General features: G+C 47.4%; 1 long non-coding RNA gene across 1 annotated transcript; it reads right to left on the reverse strand.

The window, feature by feature from the left end:
* Positions 1 to 6,372: 6,372 nt before the first annotated feature.
* On the reverse strand, positions 6,373 to 14,416 carry LOC142907706 (uncharacterized). The gene is made up of 4 exons (XR_012931214.1): positions 14,238 to 14,416; positions 11,871 to 11,987; positions 7,475 to 7,622; positions 6,373 to 7,130 (listed from the first exon to the last, which is right to left on the reverse strand). It is a non-coding gene; the product is annotated as an uncharacterized LOC142907706 (long non-coding RNA).
* Positions 14,417 to 22,086: the final 7,670 nt, after the last annotated feature.

Here is a 22,086-nt window from a genome sequence, read left to right on the forward strand (position 1 = left end):
AGTGTCGGATCTGCGTCCACGCTTGGTGCACTCGAACGGCCCGCGTCGACAAACGTCGTCAGCGCGAGGGTCAACAAACGTCGCCCTCGACCCCTCCGTCGAGCATCGAGGCGATGGCTTCCGCCGTGAGCATCTCCAGGGCCTGCCGCGCCTAGCAACCGCACGCCGCACTCTCTGTCCCTGCGCGTGACTTTGCACAGCTGTGGTAAAGAGCTTTGTAGCTCATCAGATTCCTCCTGCAGTGTAAATTACAGATTGCATCATCACCACCAACCATCATCATTAAAGCCACCAACCACTCACCATCACCACCACTCACCATAATCACCAACCATCATCCCTATCACCCATAATCACTTCCACCAATCATAACCACCACCCATTAGCCATCATCATCACCGTCCCCATCATAATCACCAGCCATCCCCATAACCACCAATCATCATCAACTACCTATCAACACCATCACCCATTAAACATAATCACCACCAATCATCATCACTACCCATCATCACCACCACCATCCATCATCACCACAACCATCCATCATCATCACCACCCATCAATATCACCAGCACCAATCATCACTACCCATTATTACGAACCATCATCATAATCACCACCAATCAGCATAATCACCCATGATAATCAACACCCAACATTATCACCACCATCACAACCAATCATCATCAACCACCTATCAACACCATCACCCATCATCACCCATTAACCATTATAATCACCAACCATCGTGATCACCAGTCATCACTACCACCAATCAATCATTATCACTACCACCCATCATCAGCACCACCAATCATCACCACCACCCACCCATCATAATCACCACCCATCATCATCACCACCCATCATCACGGCCACCAATCATCACCACCACCACCAATTATCGTCATAATCATCACAACCAAGACCACCAATCACCATCATCACCCACCATCACCAATCATCACCACCAACCACTGATCACGACCTCCCATCATAATCAGCAACCATCAACATCACCCCACATCATCATCAACACCACCCATCATCAGCATCACCAATTAACCATCATAATCACCACCGATCATGATCACGACTCATCAGAACCACGACCACCAACGAACATCAGCACAACCATCCATCATCATCACCACCCATCATCACTACCCATCACCCATGATAATCACCACCCATCATCACTACCACCCATCATAACCACCACCCATCAGCCATCATCACCACCACCCATCAGCCATCATCACCACCACCCATCAGCCATCATCACCACCACCCATCAGCATAATGACCCATGATAATCACCACCAATCAGCATAATCAGCCATCATAATCACCATCCATCATCATGACCTCCCATCATAATCACTACCATCACCATCACCACCGATCATCATCACCACCACCCATTATCACGAACCATCATCATCGCCACCCACCACCTATCAACACCACCACCCAGCATCATCAACACCCGTGATCAGCATCACTCATCAACTTTCATATCACCAGCCATCGTCATCACCACCTATCATCATCATTACCTCATCTTAATCACCATCTATGAAAACTACCACCCATCATCACTCCCACCACCATCACCCATCATCACTACCACCACCACCACCACCACCCATCATCATAACCTCACTATTCATCACCACCACCCATTATCACGAACCATCATCATCATCATTGACACCAGCCACCCAAAATAACCACCACCCATCATCATCACCACCCATCATCAACACCACCAATCATCACTATCAACACCTATCATCAAAAACCATCACCATCATCAACCATCATCAATCATCACAACCTCCATCCACCCATAACCAACATCCATCATCACCACCACCAATCATCATCAGCAGCACCCATCATAGACACCAACCACCCATCATCATCACCCATTACCACTACCAATTTCCATAATCACCACCCATCACCACCCATCATCACCACCACCCATCAACATCATCATCACCACCCCCACCCACCCATCATCATCATCACCCATCATCACCACCATACATGATCAAGAAATATCATCACCACCCATCATAAATTAACAAACGCACACAGCTACAAACATAGATATGTAACCTGACGCAGACAAAGATTACAGACTCACACAAATAAACAATCTCATTAAAGACTTAATTATAAAAAGCACAAATTACCCCTGCCAGGATAGGTGCACAGAGACAAATCCTTTACACAATAATTTACATGGAACTCAAATTCACACTTAGTAATACCACCTCACTCACTTAAATATAACTACAGATCAATAATTATAATACAATCCTGAATTTAAAAGTAAACCAACGGGATGGTGTTTATACGCTTGCAATTTAATGAATGAAATACAAGTTCATAATTTCACTTAATCAAAAATAACCAGGAACGAATATGAAGGCTGAGGCCTCGGTGTATGCCAGGCCTGACGGCTAGGCCTCGCTTCAGTCCTCGCCGCAGGAACGGCGACATCAAATACAGCACGATGCGAGGGGGCAAATGTTTCATGTCGAACCAAGGGCACTGCTGTTTCCGGTGACGCGCACCACCCGCACTGCACCACGTGGTGCGCCCGCCGAGCGCGTGGGGGCAGAGCCTCGCGGTAGTGACGTCACCTCTGTTACATCATAGCCACGCCTCCACCCGCAGTCGAGAGGAATGCACACGAGGGAGCAGCAGAATTTCAGTTTTCAGTTTTCATTTATTTGGTATAGCCCTGTGAGCCATTCGGCTCTTGAATCGGGTGCAACGGCAACAAACAAAAAACATGAACAAGAAAACATCTTAAAGTGACTATGTGACTGTGCAAACAGAAAATCCAGGAAAAAAACAGCAAAATATTCCTGAAAAAGCACCCTAAACCAACGCTGTGTGCAAAAATCCTAATGGGATGCAAGTCAAACAACCACAAGAATTCTTAGATTAAGGCCATCAGTCTAACTCCGTACTACAACAAACAAACATGACCAAACCAAAAAACTTTTCGACATCACCAAAATAAAGCCATAAAAGCAATGTAACAGTGATCATAGGAACTGTGACCGAATTTTCACAATAAACGACAACATTTAACACCAAACCCTAGAGCCATAGCTGGCTGCATGAGTCACTCCACAACAACAGGAGCATCAGTCGGAGTATCAAATTTTTCAATGCACTTTTAAGATCAGCACACTAAATCTAAATACAGATAATACTTTGCAGCGGTCATTCGGAGAGAAACATTTTATTTTATTTTAGGCCACTGAATAGCATTGGCAGCTAGGGGTGTACAACTCCTCTAGAGCAGTAATGAGTGAAGATCGCATAGGTAGTGATTCACGTTGCAGTTTATTGGAAATAGCATTCCAGACCCTGGGGGCATCAATAGCAAAGGCCCTTCCTCCAGTTTTTGTACGGCAATAGGGAATGTGAAGCTAGTAAATGAGCGAAGACCTGAGGTCAAATTTGTTCTTTGAAACAGAGAGGAGATCCAGCAGGTAGTCTGCGGATTTTTTTAGTAAGTACATCGTGAATAAATAGGATCTGGTGCACAAGCCGTCGAACATTAAGAGATGTTAAGTTGACCCATTGTAGAGATCACAGTGGTGAGTCCTATATAGGCAGTTCAATGCAAAACTTAAGGCCGAGTGATAGATGGAATCAAGCTTCTTCAGTACAGTACTTGGGGCTGATTTATACACGATGTCACAGTAATCCAGTAGAGGCAGTATGGAAGCTTTTATCAATTCCAAACGGAACATAGGGGGTTGGCAGTGCTTGTGTCGATACAGAAAACCAATTTTTATTTTTGTTTTTTTACCAATATAATCAATGTGATCTTAAAATTCAGTTGTGAATCCAGGATGACCCCAATATACTCATAGATCTTGACTTGCTCTATTTGATAATTATTTAAGGAATCTAATTGGGGAAAAATAACTTCCTGCTTTAGTCCTTGTGAGAAGCATAGCACCTTGGTTTTGGAGGTATTCAGGACTAGTTTAAGAGCAACTAGCTAATGTTGTAGTTTGTTGAAATCACCCTGTAGCTTAGCATCACGTCATCCGGAGAGCGGCCAGCAGTAATCAGTATCGTGTCATCTACAAAAAGATTACCCTGGAATGATCCAGGTCAGTGCCCAAGTCATTGACATATAGAGTGAACAAGAGGGGGCTGAGGATGGAACCCTGTGGAACCCCTTTTATTACCTGAACACTGGTTGACCTCCAAACATGTGAATACAGTTGTGCGAGAAAAGAGGAAATTGTTTTACCATTTTACTGCGTTTTAGGAAAAAACCGAGGCAACTTAGTCTATGATGATTGTGTTCTGATTGCTGGCACAATTGTGCCCTGCATTACATGTATTGAATGCTATCCAACACTGGAGAGGAGTCTGACTTTAAGTTCAGACCCTAGCTGCTGCCATAGACGGCTCCAATCTGTGATGTCACAGCCACATGGGTGGTATCTCTGACATCAAGTGACCTACGACGTCATTCTCAGGTTAACACAAATAATTTAAGTATGGTCATTTGACCCCAATGACCTACAAGGCATACGGGGCCTTTATCAAGCAGTCGATTTAAACAAATGGGCTGTACATCAACATGCTTGTATGGATTAAAGGTTAAATATCACGGTTAAGTCTGGCGATTATGTTTAATGCAATAGGCAGTTGGAATTAACATTTTCGGGTGGATGGATAAGTGAGTGATCTGACGCACGCGTGAGTGGGCCAACAAGCGAGAGAGTGGGTTTGTAAAGCAACAGGCACGAAAGTGATTGGATTGGTACAGTGAGTGGTCAAATATGTAATAATTGAGAGGATGAGTGATTCAGAAGGTTGCTAAATCTTAACGTTTTAACAACCTCCCCAGGCCCTCCAACATCAAACAGAAACTTCTCCTTCCCAACAACATGGACAGTCAACGCAAGTGGGCTGAGATCTTGGAGGACGGCTTGTGCACCACGTGGCTTATATGCAGAGGAGGAGGCTCCCTAATTAATTACTTTTATTTTTCGATTTAAAGCTTTCGTGACTGCAGGGATTCATATTCTTGGTTCTTTCGGTAGTCACGTAGAAGGAAAATAATAAAATAAAAATAATCTGTCTTATTTTATTATTTCTCTTCTACGTGACTTTACCGAAAGAACCAAGAATATAATTACTTTTTGTAGACGTGGCTTGGTGGTGATGGGATGATGTAACGGTCAAGTGTAGCAGAGAGCATGGATTTAGATCAGGTTTCAGCCATCTTTGTTTAAATGGGGGTCTCAAGTTTATGGAATTGATGATCTGGAATTGATGGCCGCTCTCCGGATGACGTGATTGCTAAGCTACAGGGTAATTTTAACAAACTACATCAGCTAGTTGCTCTTAAACTAGTCCTGAATACCTCCAAAACCAAGGTGCTATGCTTCTCACCAGGACTAAATTAGGAAGTTATTTTTCCCCAATTCCATTCCTTAAATAATTGTCATATAGAGCAAGTCAAGATCTATAAGTATCTTGGGGTCATCCTGGATTCAAAACTGAATTTTGAAGATCACATTGATTATATTGGTAAAAAGACAAAAATAAAAATTGGTTTTCTGTATCGACACAAGCACTGCTTACCCCCAATGTTCCGTTTGGAATTGATAAAAGCTACCATACTGCCTCTACCTGACTACTCTGACATCGTGTATAAATCAGCCCCAAGTACTGTACTAAAGAAGCTTGATTCCATCTATCACTCGGCCTTAAGATTTACATTGAACTGCCCATATAGGACTCACCACCGTGATCTCTACATTGGGTCAAACTTAACATCTCTTAATGTTCGACGGCTTGTGCACCAGATCTTATTTATTCACGATGTACTTACAAAAAAATCCGCAGACTACCTGCTGGATCTCCTCTCTGTTTCAAAGAACAAATTTGACGATAGGTCTTCACTAATTTACCAGCTTCACATTCCCTATTGCCGTACAAAAACTGGAGGAAGGGCCTTTGCTATTGATGCCCCCAGAGTCTGGAATGCTATTGCCAATAAACTGCAACTTGAAGCGCTACCAATGAAATCTTCTCTCAAAACTGCTCTAGAGGAGTTGTCCACCCCTAGCTGCCACTGCTATTCATTGGCGTAAAATAATATAAAATGTTTCACTCCGGATGACGCTGCAAAGTTTTATCTATATTTTTATTTAGAGTGCTGATCTTAAAGGTGCATTGAAAAATTTGATACTCCGACCAATGCTTCTGTTGTTGTGGAGTAACTCATGCAGCCAGCTATGGCTCTAGGATTTGGTGTTACATGTTATTTATGTAGTTTATTGTAAAAATTCGGTCACAGTCCTTGTGATCAATGTTACGTTGCAATTACGGCTTTATTTTTTGGTGATTTGGAAAAGTTTTTTGGTTTGGACATGTTTGTTTTTTTGTAGTACGGAGTTAGACTGATGGCCTTAATATAAGTTTTTGTGGTTGTTGTTGCTTGACTTGCATCCAACTGGGATTTTTTGCACACCGCGTTGGTGTACGGTGCTTTTTTCAGGAATATTTTTGCAGTTTTTTTACCATTAATTTTATGTTTGCACAGTCACATAGTCACTTTAAGATGTTTTTCTTGTTCGTGTTTTTTTTGTTTGTTGTGGTTGCACCCAATTCAACAGCCGAATGGCTCACGGGGCTATACCAAAATTAACTCAACTGAACTGAACACTCACCATGATACTCACACAACCACACACCATGATACTCACCCTCACTCACCATGATACTCACACACTCACCATGATACTCACACACTCACATACCCTCAAAAACACACCCCTACCATCCTACTCTCACACACGTCATTAAAGTCACACATGCACCATTACTCACACACAAGCCTACAAACTCACGATGACAACAGCTGTAATTTGCCACTACATGACGGTGATGTCATCACAACAACCCAGGTGCCATGGGTTGATTACTGTGCCAGGCTAGGTGCAAGAGGAGGTCATGGGACAGATACTGATGCTATGGGTTGCCTGCTGTGCGACAATCCCACTTGGGCGACAGCCAAGGCCAAAGGTCGGAGTGCAGCCAGAAAACTCCTGAACCTGCACCACCTAGAGAGAAGGGGACATGGAGACATGGGGAGAGAGAGGAGGGAGGGAGACACGGGGAGAGAGAGGAGGGAGAGAGACATGGGGAGATAGAGGAGGGAGACACGGGGAGAGAGAGGAGAGAGACACGGGGAGAGAGAGGAGGGAGACACGGGGAGAGAGTGGAGGGAGACACGGGGAGAGAGAGGAGGGAGACACGGGGAGAGAGGGGAGGGAGACACGGGGAGAGAGAGGAGGGAGACACGGGGGGAGTGAGACAAAGGAGGCACCTGTGGGCCAGATGCCTCCTTTGTCTCCCCCCCCACCACCGCCACTGCTGATGTGTCCACACCGCGCTTGGTTCACACCTTCTTCTGGCTGAGTCGACGTAGAGGAGGCCCAGCCAACGAGCCACCACTTCAGAAGCTCGCGAGCCACCGACGGTGACCGTGAGAGGGAATCCAAATCAGCCTCTCGCCACCCACAATGCACAGCGCAGCCTCCACTCGCCCCGGCCTCAGCGGAAGTAGCAGCGGGGGGAGGCGAGGGGGGTGTGGTGGGTGTGGGGGGTGAGGGGGGTGTGGGGGGTGAGGGGGGACATGGGGGGTGGCGCAGGGGGAGTTATGGGGTTGAGGCGTTATGCATAATAAAGGTTTATTTGGGTTAGTCTCCAACACACCGATGTGCCAAAGTAGAAACTAATTGGCACTTTTGTTCACGTGACAAACTTTATTAATTGGCTGTGTCGGGTGGTGACGGGTTTTAAGACATTTATATTTACACGATCTTACCGCAAAAAAAAAACATGGGATTGGAGAGTTGGGGGTTTAGAGGGTTATGGGTTTAGTGTAATAAAGGTTTGAGGGTTAGGGTTTTTTTAGGGTTTGGGTTGTAGGGGTATAGGGGTTTAAACGGTTAGGAGATTAGAGGGTTAGGTGTTTAGAGGGTTTGGGTTTTAGGGTTTTTAGAGGGTTAGAGGTTTAGAAGGTTGGGGTTTAGAAGGTTAGGTGTTTAGAGGGTTAGGGTTTAGTTAGATTTTGAGATGGTTGGGGTTTAGATGGGTTCGGATTTAGGTTAGGGATTAGGGTTGTAGAATGTTAAGGTTTCGAGGTTTACAGGGTTAAGGGTTCTGAAGGTTACGCTTTAGAAGGACATAGGTTTCGAGGGTTAGGGTTTTAGAGGGTTTGGTTTTTAAGGATTTAGAAAGTTGGGGGCTCAAAGAGTTAGGGGTTTGGGTTCAGAGGGTTAGGGGGTTAGAGGCATAGGGGTTTAGAGGGTGAGGAGTTTAGAGGGTGAGGGGTTTAAGGGTTAAGGGGATTAGAAAGTTAGGGTGTTAAGGGTGAAGGAGATTAGAGGGTTATGGTTTTCGGAGTATAGGGGTTTAGAGGGTTAGGGGTATAGAGGTTTAGGTGTTTATAGAGTTAGGGTTTTAGGAATCTATGGGTCTGTGATTAACACGAACCCTATGGGAGACCCAATGATTAACACTGAACCCTATGTGAGCCCCAGTGATTAACACTGAACTCTATGGGAGACACAGTTATTAAAACTGAACTCTATGGGAGCCCCAGTGATTAACACTCAACCCTATGGGAGACCCAGTAAATAACAATGAACCCTATGGAAGACCCAGTAACACTCAACCCTATGGAATGCCCAGTGAGTAACACTGAACTCTATGGGAGACCCAGTGAGTAACACTGAACCCGATGGGAGACCCAGTGATTAATACTGAACCCTATGAGAGACCCAGTAATTAACACTGAACCCTATGGGAGACCCAGTGAGTAACACTGAAACCTATTGGAGCCCCAGTGATTAACACCAAACCCTATGGGAGACCCAGTGATTAACACTCAACCCTATGGGAGACCCAGTGAGTAACACTGAACTCTATGGGAGACCCAGTGAGTAACACGAACCCTATGGGAGACCCATTGATTAACATGCAACCCTATGGGAGACCCAGTGAGCAACACTGAACCCTATGGGAGATCCAGTGATTAACACTTAACCCTATTGGAGCCCCAATGAGTAACACTGAACTCTAAGGAAGTCCCAGTTATTAACACCGAACTCTATGGAAGCCCCAGTGAGTAACACTGAACTCTAAAGCAACCCACTCCCGAGTGTGCTGATTCGGTCTCAATAGGTGCTCGCTAACAGCACATTCCCCAACAGTCTCTTCAGGCTAAAAGGGAATCTCAAACAGGGAATGTATTTGTCTTTGTGTGAGAGTGAGTCAGAGTAAGTTTGTGCGAGGGTGAGTTTGTGAGAGTGAGTGAGTTTGTGCGATGGTGAGTTTGTGAAAGTGAGTTTGTGAGAGTGAGTGAGTTTGTGAGAGCGAGTGAGTTTGTGAGAGTAAGTGAGCTTGTGAGAGTGAGTGAGTTTTTGAGAGCGAGTGAGCTTGTGAGAGAGAGTGAGCTTGTGAGAGTAAGTGAGCTTATGAGAGCGAGTGAGTTTGTGAGAACGAGTGAGTTTGGGAGAGCGAGTGAGCTTGTGAGAGCGAGTGAGTGTGTGAGAGTGAGTGAGCATGTGGGAGTGAGTGAGTTTGTGAGAGTGAGTGAGCTTGTGAGAGTGAGTTTGTGAGTGTAAGCTTGTGAGGGTGAGTGAGCTTGTGAGTGTGAGTGAGCATGTGGGAGTGAGTAAGTTTGTGAGAAAGAGCTTGTGAGAGTGAGTGAGCTTGTGAGAGTGAGTTTGTGAGGGTGAGTGAGTTTGTGAGAGTGAGGGAGATTATGAGAGTGAGTTTGTGAGAGCGAGCTTGTGGGAGTGAGTAAGCTTGTGAGAGAGTGATTGAGATTGTGAGAGTGAGTGAGTTTGTGAGAGTGAGTGAGCTTGTGAGAGTGAGTGAGCTTGTGAGAGTGAGTGTGTAGTATAGCGATTAGTGTGCTGCGCTACGAACTTGGCGACCCAGGTTTGATTCCCTCTAATGGTCAACACTGGTGACGATTATCTGAACCAGGCATCCCGTAGGTCAACACAGCCTCAAATGAGTGCCTGGTGAGGTGTGTGCACCTCAGCAGGCACTCATTTGAGGCTGTGTTGACCTACGGCCAACTTCATCTCCCTAGTGGTGATGTGCACACACCTCACCACTAGGGAGACAAAGTTGGCCGTGCCTGTTGCTGGCCACCCACCCCCTCGTGTTCCATGCTGGCTTTCATAGGTGCTTGCTAACAGCATTTGCCCCAACGGTCTGTTATGGCTATACGGGGGATCTTTATCTTTGTGGGTGTTTTTGTGTGTGCGTTTGTGGGTGGGTGAATTATTGAGTAGATGAGTGGGTGACCAAGTGAGAATTGGTGGATGAGAGAGTCTGTGAGTGAGTGAATCTGTGAGTGGTTGAGCGAGTGGATGAGTGAGTAGGTGAGTGAGTAGGTGAGGGAGTGGGTTAGTGAGTGTGTACATTTGTGTGTGAGTGGGTGAGTAGGTGAGAGAGTGGATGATTTGATAAATGAGTGGGTGGGTGAGTGCATTTCTGAGTGAGTTAGTGAGTGGGTCAGTGAGTGGATAATTGAGTGGGTGAGTGGGTGAGTGAGTTTCTGAGTGATTGGGTGGATGGGTGAGTAGTTGAGTGAATGGATACGTGATTGAGTGAATGAATAAGATAATCATTGGCGAAGTAGCTGAATGAGGAAGTGACGGAAGGAATAAATGTGAAAATGTGGGTGAGTGAGTGACTAATTAAGCAAGTAGATGAGCGCATTTGTGAGTAAGTAAATGAGCAGGTTATTGATTGAGTGGATGAGTGAGTGGGTGAGTGACTGATGGAGTGAGTGGGTGAGTGAGTGATGAAATTATTGGGAGGGTGAGTGGGTGAGTGATATTCTGAGATCGTGGTTAAGAGAGTGGATGCTTGAATGAGTGGAAGAGTGGATAGGTAAGTGGGTGAGGGAGTGTGTGGGTGAGTAGGTGAATGAGTTTCTGAATGAGTGGCTGAGTAAGTGGGTTGTTGAATGAGTGAGTAGTTGAGTGAGTGGATGAGTGAATGGATGAAATGATTGAGTGGATGGGTTAATGGTTGCGAGTGAGTCGGTGGGTGGATGAATGAGTTTCGGAGTGAGTGGATGAGTGAGTGAGTGAGTCTGCAAGTGAGCGAGTTGGTCAGTGAGTGGCTGAGCGAGTGAATGAGTAAGTAGGTCAGTGAGTGGGTGCGGATAAGTGAGGTAGTTTTTAAGTAAGTGGGTCGGTGGTTGAGTGAGTTTCTGAATAAGTTAGTGGGTGAGAGCTTCTTAGTGAGTCTGTGAGCGATTGAGTCTGTGAGTGAGCGAGTCTATCAGAGAGGGAGTCTGTGAGCGAGTAAGTAAGTGGGTGAATCTGTGTGCACATGGGGAAGTGGGCGAGTGAGTGCACGAGTGGGTGAATTATTTTGTGAGTCAGTTTCTGAGCATGTGAGTGGGTGAGTTTATGAGTGATTATGTGAGTGGATGCACGAGTGGGTGAGCAAGTGGGTGGGTAAATGGATGAGAGAGTTCTTGAGTGAGTGGCTGAGTAGGTGAGGGATTGGGTGAGCGAGTAAGCCTGTGAGTCGTTGAGTGGATGAGTGCACGAGTGGATGAGTCTGTGCGAGTCTATGGGTCTTTGTGCAAGAATATTGTCTGTGTTTCGACAGGTCTTTGTTTGAGTTAATTGGTTTCTGTGTAAGTCTATGGGTCTGTGTGAGTCTATGGATCTATGTGCGAGTCTTTAGGTCTCTGTGTGGTGCACATAGCCTGGCATGTGAGTAGGGGGTACTGTAACCCTGTGTGTATGTGGGTGGGATACCGTAACCCTGTGCGAGGGGATCTTTCCACCCTGGGGCAGAGGGAGGATCATGAAGGTGGACCTGGAAGCGCTCGGCTTGGGAGACGAACCTTCCTCCTCCTGCTTCTTGTTATTGTGCTGGGGGGTAGGGGGTGTGGAGAGGGAGGAAGGAAGGAGGAAGAGAGGAAACTAAACTATTTATATTTTACCAGGTGAGGCCCACCGAGCTACACAGCTCTTCTTCAGAAGAGAAAAGGCCAAAAATTATCGGTCAACGAAGTGGCTTATCATCACGTCGACACTTATAGAAACCAAACACTCTGAACGCGACCACAGGGAGAGAGAGACATGCAAACTTAAAATATATAGCAGGTGTGAGGGTAGGGATCGAACCCACGACCTCCTGTATTACAGGCGAGGTAGTTACGGGAGAAAGGAGAGGGATAGAGGCAGGGAAAGAGAGGGAGGTAGAGGGGGTGAGGTAGAGGGGGTGGGGAGAGTGGGGGGAGAGGAAGGAAGAGTGGGTAGTGGGTAAAGGGAGGGGGGGGGGGGAATTAAGTCAAACTCACAGTATTGCTTGCACTCACCATGATACAATCACCATCAAACTCACACTGTCACATACCATCACTCACATCCTCACCACGAAACTCACACACCCATACACACTCACCCTCATAAGCACACCATTACCATCCAACTCGCACACACGACATGATAGTCACACACTCAATCACAATTACTTACACACAAGCCCACCAACTCACAACGACAATGGCCACCATTCGCCACTACGTGGCGGTAATGTCATCACAACAAACCAGGTGCCATGGGTTGACTGCTGTGCCAGACTAGGTGCAGGTGCAGGAGCAGCAGTACACGGGATAGACCCAAGTACCATGGGTTGACTGCTAAGCCATGCTGGATGCAGGAGGACACGGGACAGACCCAGGTGCCATGGGTTGACTGCTGTACCAGGCTAGGTGCAGGAGGAGGTCACAGGACAGATCCGGGTGCCACAGGTTGACTGCTGTTCCAGGCTAGGCACAGGAGGAGGTCACGGGACAGATCCTGATGCTATGGGTTGACTGCTGTGTGACAAATCCACTCGAGTGACAGCCAAGGTCAAAGGTTGGAGTGCAGCCAGTAAACTCCTGACCCCTGAACCTGGACCACCCAGAAATTAGAGGGGGATGGAGACACGGGGAGAGAGAGGAGGGAGACACGGGGAGAGAGAGCAGAGGTAGGAGGAGAGCGCGTGCAGGAAGCGAGAGCTCCTCTCGAGATGCAGGAGGTAAAGATGGCCCAGAATCAACGACGACTGCAAGGTATGCTGGGAGGCAAGGTCATGTGACCAATGCGACACAGGGGCGGCAGTGCTGGCTGGAGCCATCGCTGTTGGAGCCGCATGGGCAGAGGACCCAGAACGCATCCTTCATCCCAGCACCTGCACCAACCACAATCACCACCACAACTATAACCAAAAGAACCATAAAATAACCACAACTAATACCACACCTCCAATTATCACGGTTGGCTGGGTAGGGTGCGATAGAAGTTCAAAATACATACAACTACCAAAACAACCATCATAACCACCTACACCACAACTATGACCATTACAACCACCACCTACACAATTATAACAAATATAACCACAAAGACCACAACCGCACATTTAACCACAACCTACACAACCACAATTATAACCACAACCAAAACCACCACAACCAGAGCCACAATTACCATAACAACCAATATAACCACCTACAACACAACTGTAACCTCAACCACCACTACAACCAAATATAATCACACCCACCACCACAACCACCACCATAACCAAACAACAAAAATATTAACGCAGATACTACACAACCACTGCATGAAGGGTCTTTATCCCTCTGTGGGTGAGTGGGTGGGTGAGTGAGTGGCTGAGTGAGTGGGTGGGTGAGTGGGTGGCTGAGTGAGTGAGTGGCTGAGTGAGTGGGTGGGTGAGTGGGTAGCTGAGTGGGTGGCTGAGTGAGTGGGTGGCTGAGTGTGAAATGGACTCGAACCTGCACCTCTGCATTGCAAGTCCAGTGAGCTCACGGCCCGCGTGTGGAGGGGTAAAGTGTGGCTACGCCCAGCGTGGAAGAGGAGACCAAATACTCCACATCGCGGCCTCAAGTGGAGGCCATTTCTGCCACGACAACAAATCCGTCCCTCCAGAGACACAAAAAAACTAAATTTAACTCATCCCATCAGCCGCAATCTGGCAGTGCCTCTCCTCATCATCAGCAGCAGGGCCGTGAACTCAGCAGGCGCCTAGCGCGTGACGGCTGTGGGCCAGGCGCCTCCTCTGCCTCCCCCTCCCCCGCACCACCGCCACTGCTGCTGTGTCCACACCGTGCAAGCTTCTCGCCTTCTTCGGGCTGAGTCGACGTAGAGGTGGCCCAGCCAGCGAGCCGCCGCTTCAGAAGCTCGCGAGCCACCGACGGTGGCCGTGAGCGGGAATCCAAATCGGCCGCTCGCCACCCACAATGCACAGCGCCGCCTCCACTCGCCCCGGCCTCAGCGGAAGAAGCAGCGGGGGGAGGGGCGGGGAGAGGGGGCGGGGTGAGGGGGGTAAAGGGGTGGGGCGAGGGGGTGTGGCCATGGGGGGGAGGAGCTCCGGTGGGGGGAGGGGCTCAGGGCTGTTCACGTCGCAGTGGGCGTGGTCTCATGGTACCGCCCCCTCGTCTCGAGCCACGCGCTTCCTCCTGGCAGTTTGTCCGTTAGAGAGGCGGGGAGAGCATCTGGCGAAGGTGAGGAGCGGTGAGGTGATGTGAGTCTGTGTGTGTGTGAGTCTGTGTGTGTGAGTCTGTGTGTGTGAGTCTGTGTGTGTGTGAGTCTGTGTGTGTGTCTGTGTGTGTGTGAGTCTGTGTGTGTGTGTCTGTGTGTGTGAGTCTGTGTGTGTGTGAGTCTGTGTGTGTGTGAGTCTGTGTGTGTGTAGTGGTGGGGAGCGATAGTGTAGCGGTTAGCGCGCTGCGCTATGAACTTGGCGACTCGGGTTCGATTCCCGCTCACGGCCAACACCAGTGACGATTATCTGAACCGGTCCCGGGCCTCCCCTAGGTCGACTCAGCCTCAAATGAGTACCTGGTGCGGTGTGTAAACATCGCCACTAGGGAGACAAAGGCGGTCGGGCGTGGTGCTGGCCACCCACCCCCTCGTGTACCGATCCGGCCTTCATAGGTGCTCGCTAACAGCACTTGCCCCTACAGTCTGTTAAGGCTATACGGGGGATCTTTGTCTTTGTGTAGTGGTTAACGCGCCGCGCTATGAACCCGGTGATCCCGAGTTGGATTCCCTCTCAAGGCCAACACGGTGGCGATTATGTGAACCGGTCCTGGGCCTCCCCTAGGTCGACTCAGCCTCAAATGAGTACCTGGTGTGGTGTGTAAACGTCGCCACTAGGGAGACAAAGGCGGTCGGGCGTTGTGTTGGCCACCCATTCCCTCGTGTGCCGTTCTGGCCTTCATAGGTACTGCTGGCTATCAGAACTTGCCCCAACAGTCTATTTCATCTATAAGGGGGATCTTTATCTTTGTTGCTAGTGGTGTTGTTGGTGGTGTTGATGGTGTTGGTGTTGATGGTGGTTGTGTTGGTGGTGGTGGTGTTGTTGGTGGTGCTGTTGGTGGTGTTGGTAGTCGAGTTGGTGGTGGTGTTGTTGATGGTGGTGTTGTTGATGGTGGTGTTGTTGATGGTGGTGTTGTTGATGGTGGTGTTGTTGGTGTTGATGGTGGTGGTGTTGCTGGTGGTGTTGGTGGTGGTGTTGGTAGTCGAGTTGGTGGTGGTGTTGTTGATAGTGGTGTTGTTGATGGTGGTGTTGGTGTTGATGGTGTTGTTGGTGGTGCTGTTGGTGGTGTTGGTACTCGAATTGGTGGTGGTGTTGTTGATGGTGGTGTTGTTGATGGTGGTGGTGTTGGTGGTGGTGTTGTTGGTGGTTTTGATGGTGGTGGTGTTGGTGGTGGTGTTGTTGGTGGTTTTGGTGGTCGTGGTGGTGTTCGTGGTGTTGGTGGTGTTGATTGGGGTGTTGTTGGTGGTTGTGTTGGTGGTGTTGATGGTGGTGGTGTTGGTGGTTTTAGTGGTCGTATTGGTGTTGTTGGTGGTGCTGTTGGTGGTGCTGTTGGTGGTGTTGGTAGTCGAGTTGGTGGTGGTGTTGTTGATGGTGGTGTTGTTGGTGTTGATGGGGGTGGTGTTGATGTTGGTATTGTGTTGATGTTGGTGTTGATGTTGGTATTGTGTTGGTGCTGTTGGTGGTGCTGTTGGTGGTGTTGGTAGTCGAGTTGGTGGTGGTGTTGTTGATGGTGGTGTTGTTGGTGTTGATGGGGGTGGTGTTGATGTTGGTATTGTGTTGATGTTGGTATTGTTAGTGGTGTTAGTGATGTTTTTGGTGATGGTGTTGATGGTGGTAATTTTCTTGTTGGTGGTGGTGCTGGTGTTGTTGGTGGTGGTGTTGTTCGTGGTGTTAGTGGTGGTTCCTACGATCCGTCATGGCTTTAAACAGGCTGGATTGTGTGAGGGGCTCACAAATCCTTGAAAGATCTGGACACTTTCCCACCAGTAAGCTCCCCCGGCAGGCAAGGCTGCGTTGGCTGGGTCTTGTAGCCCACATATCCAAGCAGTTTTTTTGGCCGCATAAAGGGGGCTAAACGGGCATGACATGGGCTGTCGAAAATATGCACTGATGCTGTCTGGGAGGATGTGGAGCTGAGTGGACTTGCAGAAGAGTGGTATCAGCGGTGTAAATAGCATCCTTCACGAGGAAGCTCGTGAAGGATGCTACTGGGCAGTTGGAGGCAGTCGCCCTCCAACAACAACTGAGGGCAGAGGAGTGACGCTCACAACGAGTGGCGGATAAAATTCAGCAAGTTGGCACAGTTTGGGATACAGCTGGTGTATCTACCAGTCATCTCAGCCAACCTTTGGAACCTGGGTCTATCCCGTGACGTCTTGACAGCCTTCGGCACTTGATGTGGCCTAAAAGTGCACCTGGCCCGGCACAGGCGCCGTGGTGACATCACCACTACTTTGTGGCGAATGTTGGTTGTTTTTGTGTTTCGTGTTGTGAGTAAGTGGTGATGATGTGAGTCTGCGTTGATGATGTGGGTTCATGGTGAGGATGTGAGTCCTCGTGTTGAGATCTGGGTACCGTCACGCCCCCTCGACTATTTGTGATCCTCGCCTTCGTCTCCTGCTCCGCATGCAGAGACCCGGACTGTGCGAGAGACGCTGCGAGTTCTGTGCACCCTGCTCTGCAAGTTGCCACCATGGAGGTACGTGTGGCTCCTCCACTCGTGTGGTGAAGTATGGATGGACGTGTGCTCTCCACTTTGCGTGTGGCTACCTGTCACCTATCCATATACCTGAGTGTGCATCTGCTTGCCTGCCTGAGTGTGTGTGCATCTATCAGAGTATCTCCCCCGAGATCCTATGTACCTGCCTGTCTACACGTGAATAATCTACAGTACTTTTATCTATCCACTACTGGATGAAGGCCTCCTTCCCTGAGACCCTGCTACCACCCCTCATGATCCTGCGATGGAATAATCCACCAAGCACCGATTTTGTCGCTCCATCTTTCTGCTGACCTCTCAGACGTGCTCCGATACTTGGCTGCAGCTCCGTTATTGTTCTTGATCATCGGCCATCGTTGTTCCTCCTGGCCGTGGCATTTCCTGGCCCAGCCCCACTTCTCTTAACAGTTTGAAGGATGCCATTCACCTGCGTGTGTCCTCTAAATCCACACGTGTCTCATTGTAAATCCAGGTGTGACATCAGATATCAGCCAAATATCCCAACGCTGAGAACTTACAACATCTTGGCAGGACCCTCCTGATTGTGGAGCCCAGGATCTCAGAGATCCTGGCTCAGTGCTCGCCTCCTGCGCTTTCCCCAACATCTTGCTAAAGCTTACGTGGTGGACCTTTGTCTTTGTGTGCATGTAGATGAGCCGAGCTGGAGAGGCGAGGAGTAAGGGCGAATCTTGCACCACGTGGAGTGCGCTGTCCCCAGAGGGCACCACCTCCGCCTACAGCAAATCACCGCAAGGTAAGAACGGTAATGAGCGACGTCACAGAGGGCCATGGTGAATGCTGTAACATCACGATGGCCATGTTGTATGGTGGATGTCACAGTGGCCATGATGCAGTGGAGATTTCATAGCGACCATGATGCATGGGTGATATCCAGGTGGCCAACGTACGGTGCAAAAGAAGTTTAGCATACATACAGACATACCTGGTATTGGCCAAAATATCCCAATCCTGAAATATTTTCCTACAAACTGCTCAAATTTGGGATCACACAGCTGTTGTTGTTCTTCTCATGTCTGCAGAAATCATGGCTCTCTTTGGCCCTCACTTGACCAACCGTGAGAAGCTGGAACTCGCAGCCATGCAGGAAGTGTGGTACTTTGCACTGTACAACAAATCTGAGGGATTCAACAATGGTGGATACGACGACTACGAACGAAATTACATTCTGGTGAGGCTCGCCACAAAACACCAACTGTGGGGGCGGTCACAGGGCCTATCGGTAGCGGGGTTTGTGGCTTCTTGTTATTGCACCTGAAGTACCAACCAGGGCTATTACACACACACACACCAATGCACTTCAGAATCAGAATTTTTAATCCCGAGTAAAGCCCATTGAGCTAAGAAGCTCTTTTTTAAGGGTGACTGAGTCAGCAGACATCAGAATATTCCACAATGACAGGTAAAAAAAACGTAATAATTACAGAGAATACTTTTGAAAATTACATTCTCACTTAAATCTTGAATTAAAGCTTTCGTGACTGCAGGAATTCATATTCTTTGGGTCTTTCGGTAAAGTCACGTATATAGGTTCAAAGAAAAGAACAAAAAACAAAAACTATGACGTTTCGATCGCAACACAAGTGGTCATCTTCAGGAAAAGGGGGGTTAGCTTCCCAAGGCAAACTGTTTATAATGGTTTGAATTGGGCGTAGCCCAAATGTCAGCAGCCAATATTAATGCAAGTGGTGGGCAGCCAACCCGGCAGTTTCAGATCTGCCTTATGTTCGGGAACAGAAGGCAGATCCGAAACTCGTTAGGATCTGAAACACGGTAGGACCATACCTCAGCCGTGGCTGATCATTGTTTTAACGTGGTGGGCTCACACGAAATGTATTTCTCTAAGACGAAGGTACTTTGCAAGCCTACTGGCTATCAACAAAGATTTTGTTCATGAAGCCATTCATATATATAGACACAGACACAATTTCCACCGAGAAGATGGGTACAAACTGTGCAATCATTAGAAGGACGTTATCAACCAGTTTAAGTCATAACTGGCTATGATGTTCCCATCCTACCACCTTCCGATGTTAGTTGTGCTTCATGCTCATTTCAAACTTGTGCTTTCACAGGATTCACACGAACACAGCCACTTCGCGCGCCGACCCCTCGGTTGTGGCTCTGCGATCTTCCATTAACATTCTACTCTCTAATTAGCATACTAATGACTCATTAACATGCTAATCTCTCATTAACATGCTAATCTCTAATTAGCATACTAATGACTCATTAACATGCTCATCTCTCATTATCATGCTAATCTCTCAATAACATGCTAATTTTCACCTGGCAGCCCTTTGATTGTTGTTTTGTTTTTTGTTATTTTCTTTGAACCTATCGACGTGACTTTACCGAAAGACCCAAAGAATATACATCGTCATTTCTTAAACTTTGTGATTGGAATTATTTTCACTTTAAATGATTGTACCTTTTGTGCAGTTCCGGCATGAGCACCTCCACTACCGCTATGAGGTGCTGAAGAAGATTGGAGAAGGAGGTCAAGGCCAGGTGATCCAGTGCCTTGATCACAAAAGGAACACCCTGGTGGCCATCAAGATCCTGGTGTCACCATCGAGGTAAGACTTCAGAGCCGCCCCGTCACGAGGCCAATGTTGTTAAGTCCGTTGCCACGGGCAGCCGTGCGATGCGGTGGTGACACCTGTGCATCAAAGTGAGAAGGGGGGCCTGGGTTCGACTCCTGATTCGGGTGCCCTCCTGTATGAAGTTTACATGTTATACCCCTGTTCTGCATCAGTTCCTTCTGGGTTCTCAGATTTTTACTCCATAAAGCTTAAAATACACACACAGTGTAAACTAATATTGGGGGAAAGCATCCCATTGCTGAAGGATTACCTGCACATTATGGTAATTCCTCATTTAATGCTGTAGATACATTCCTGAAAAGTTCCGCATTCAGCAAAAAGTATTGAGCAAAAAGAATTTCCCCATAAATAATGTAATAATAATGTTTGGCGAGATACAATGCACTCATACACCTTGAGATGACGAGACCAATAACTGAGGGTATGCCGCCATGTTACTTTATCATTGCGAGCAATGTATCATTGCAGCTCAAGAAAGTAGTTCGTTGTTGACTACTCACAAATAGTGTTATAACGGGCGGGTTCCGCGCTTTAACAGGCATGTTCCACGTTTTAACAAGTGTGTTTTGTTTTAAATCGAAAAGCGTTCCGTTATGCAATGGACGCGTTCGTGTTATTACGGGCACATTCCGCGTTGTGCGAAAAGTGTGCCCTAATAGAAGAGCCACATTGAAGCTAAGATCCGTTGTGTTAACATGCTTTTTCATTTATATTTCTCAAATGACCAATCCGATTTGAATGGCTCTTCACTTCCAAATCCTATCGGGTGCCCTACATCGGCTCCTGCTCCCTCTGTGGTAGCTCCTCACCAATGATAGTTGAGTGTACTACTGGAACTCATGGTGCTGTTAGACCTGGTGAATTCATATTTAATTAATTTATTCTGGCTAGAATTTGGCTCTGGATATCCCTTAAGCAAATATAGGATCTTCATTTGTGGACTTCCTCTGTGCAGCTCCAAGCAAGAAACATTCCAGAAGATGGAACTCCAGATAGCTCTGGAACTTCAGGGCGAGGGCAGTGATGAAGATTTCAACATCATCAAAGTCCTGAATACATTTTATTTCAGAGGACACCACTGTATCGTCCTGGAGCTGTTGAAGTATGTACTGCATGCCCCCCCCGCCTCCGCCAATAATGTGGTTAACTAACTTAACAAACTTTCGTTATTTTTTAGAAGCAACCTGGCCACAAATAAAAACTTAACAAAGTAACATGTATATTCTTGATTCTTTCGGTAAAGTCACGTAGAAGGGAAACAATAAAATAATAGAAATATAAAACAATACAATTCTCACGACGTTAAAAATAACCGCCACTTTTTTCAAATTTTCTTGTTGTGGTTTTCACACCTGATGATGATTGCTTGTGTTGCAGTCGAAACGTCGTGGGAATTTGATTGTTTTTTTTTATTATTTTATTGTTTCCCTTCTACGTGACTTTACCGAAAGAACCAAGAATATGAATCCCTGCAGTCACGAAAGCTTTAAATCGAAATTTAAAAAGTAACATGTAGTTTCTAAATGTGGAGGGGAAAACCAGTGGACCCACAGAAAAATCCACGTGCCCACGGGGAGAACATGCAAACTCCAAATGTACAGGCGTCACGGTCGGGATCAAACCTACGACCTCCTCCATACCAGGCGGGGGAGATGTCATCTCGCCACCGCGGCAAGCTGTTAATTTTGAGATTCCCATGCCACCCATGCATTGCAATACTGTGGAGCTGCCATGTGTCATGGGTGCATTGGAGGCCACTTCTCTTTTCTCCATTAGCCCTGCCACTTTTACCAAGCCACGCCTCCACTCAATCAGCAGGGTGGCTGGATAGCAGTGGTGATGCTTGTGTCTCTCGGCGAGAATCCGAGCTTCTTTTCTGTGTGGAGTTTTTATCTTCTTCCAATAGATAGCCCTCCACCACCCGGCAACAAATCCAATGAAATAAAGTTGTCAAGTTGGCATATATGCCAATTTATTTGGTTTATTGACAAACTGACGACCTCAACCCACACGGAACTATAACTCTTAATATTGGTCATGAACGTGCACATGAACGTACAAGATTAACATGATTATCGTTATCAGAATCAGTGCAGCATTGTAGGGGATGGCACTGATGCTGTTTTTGTTGCTGCTTCTGCCTCTCTCGCAGGGAGAGCCTTCATGAAGTGAATAGAAAAGCGGGGCTCCGGCGGTTGGACATGGCGATGGTGAAAACCTACACTAGGGGCATCCTCAAGTTCTTGTGCCACATAAATTCCAGGAAAATCGTCCACGCAGACATCAAGCCAG

The sequence above is a fragment of the Petromyzon marinus genome, chromosome 82 (assembly GCF_048934315.1).
Source record: "Petromyzon marinus isolate PM22_M1 ecotype Great Lakes invasive population chromosome 82, UKy_Petmar_22M1.pri1.0, whole genome shotgun sequence".
NCBI lineage: Eukaryota > Metazoa > Chordata > Hyperoartia > Petromyzontiformes > Petromyzontidae > Petromyzon > Petromyzon marinus.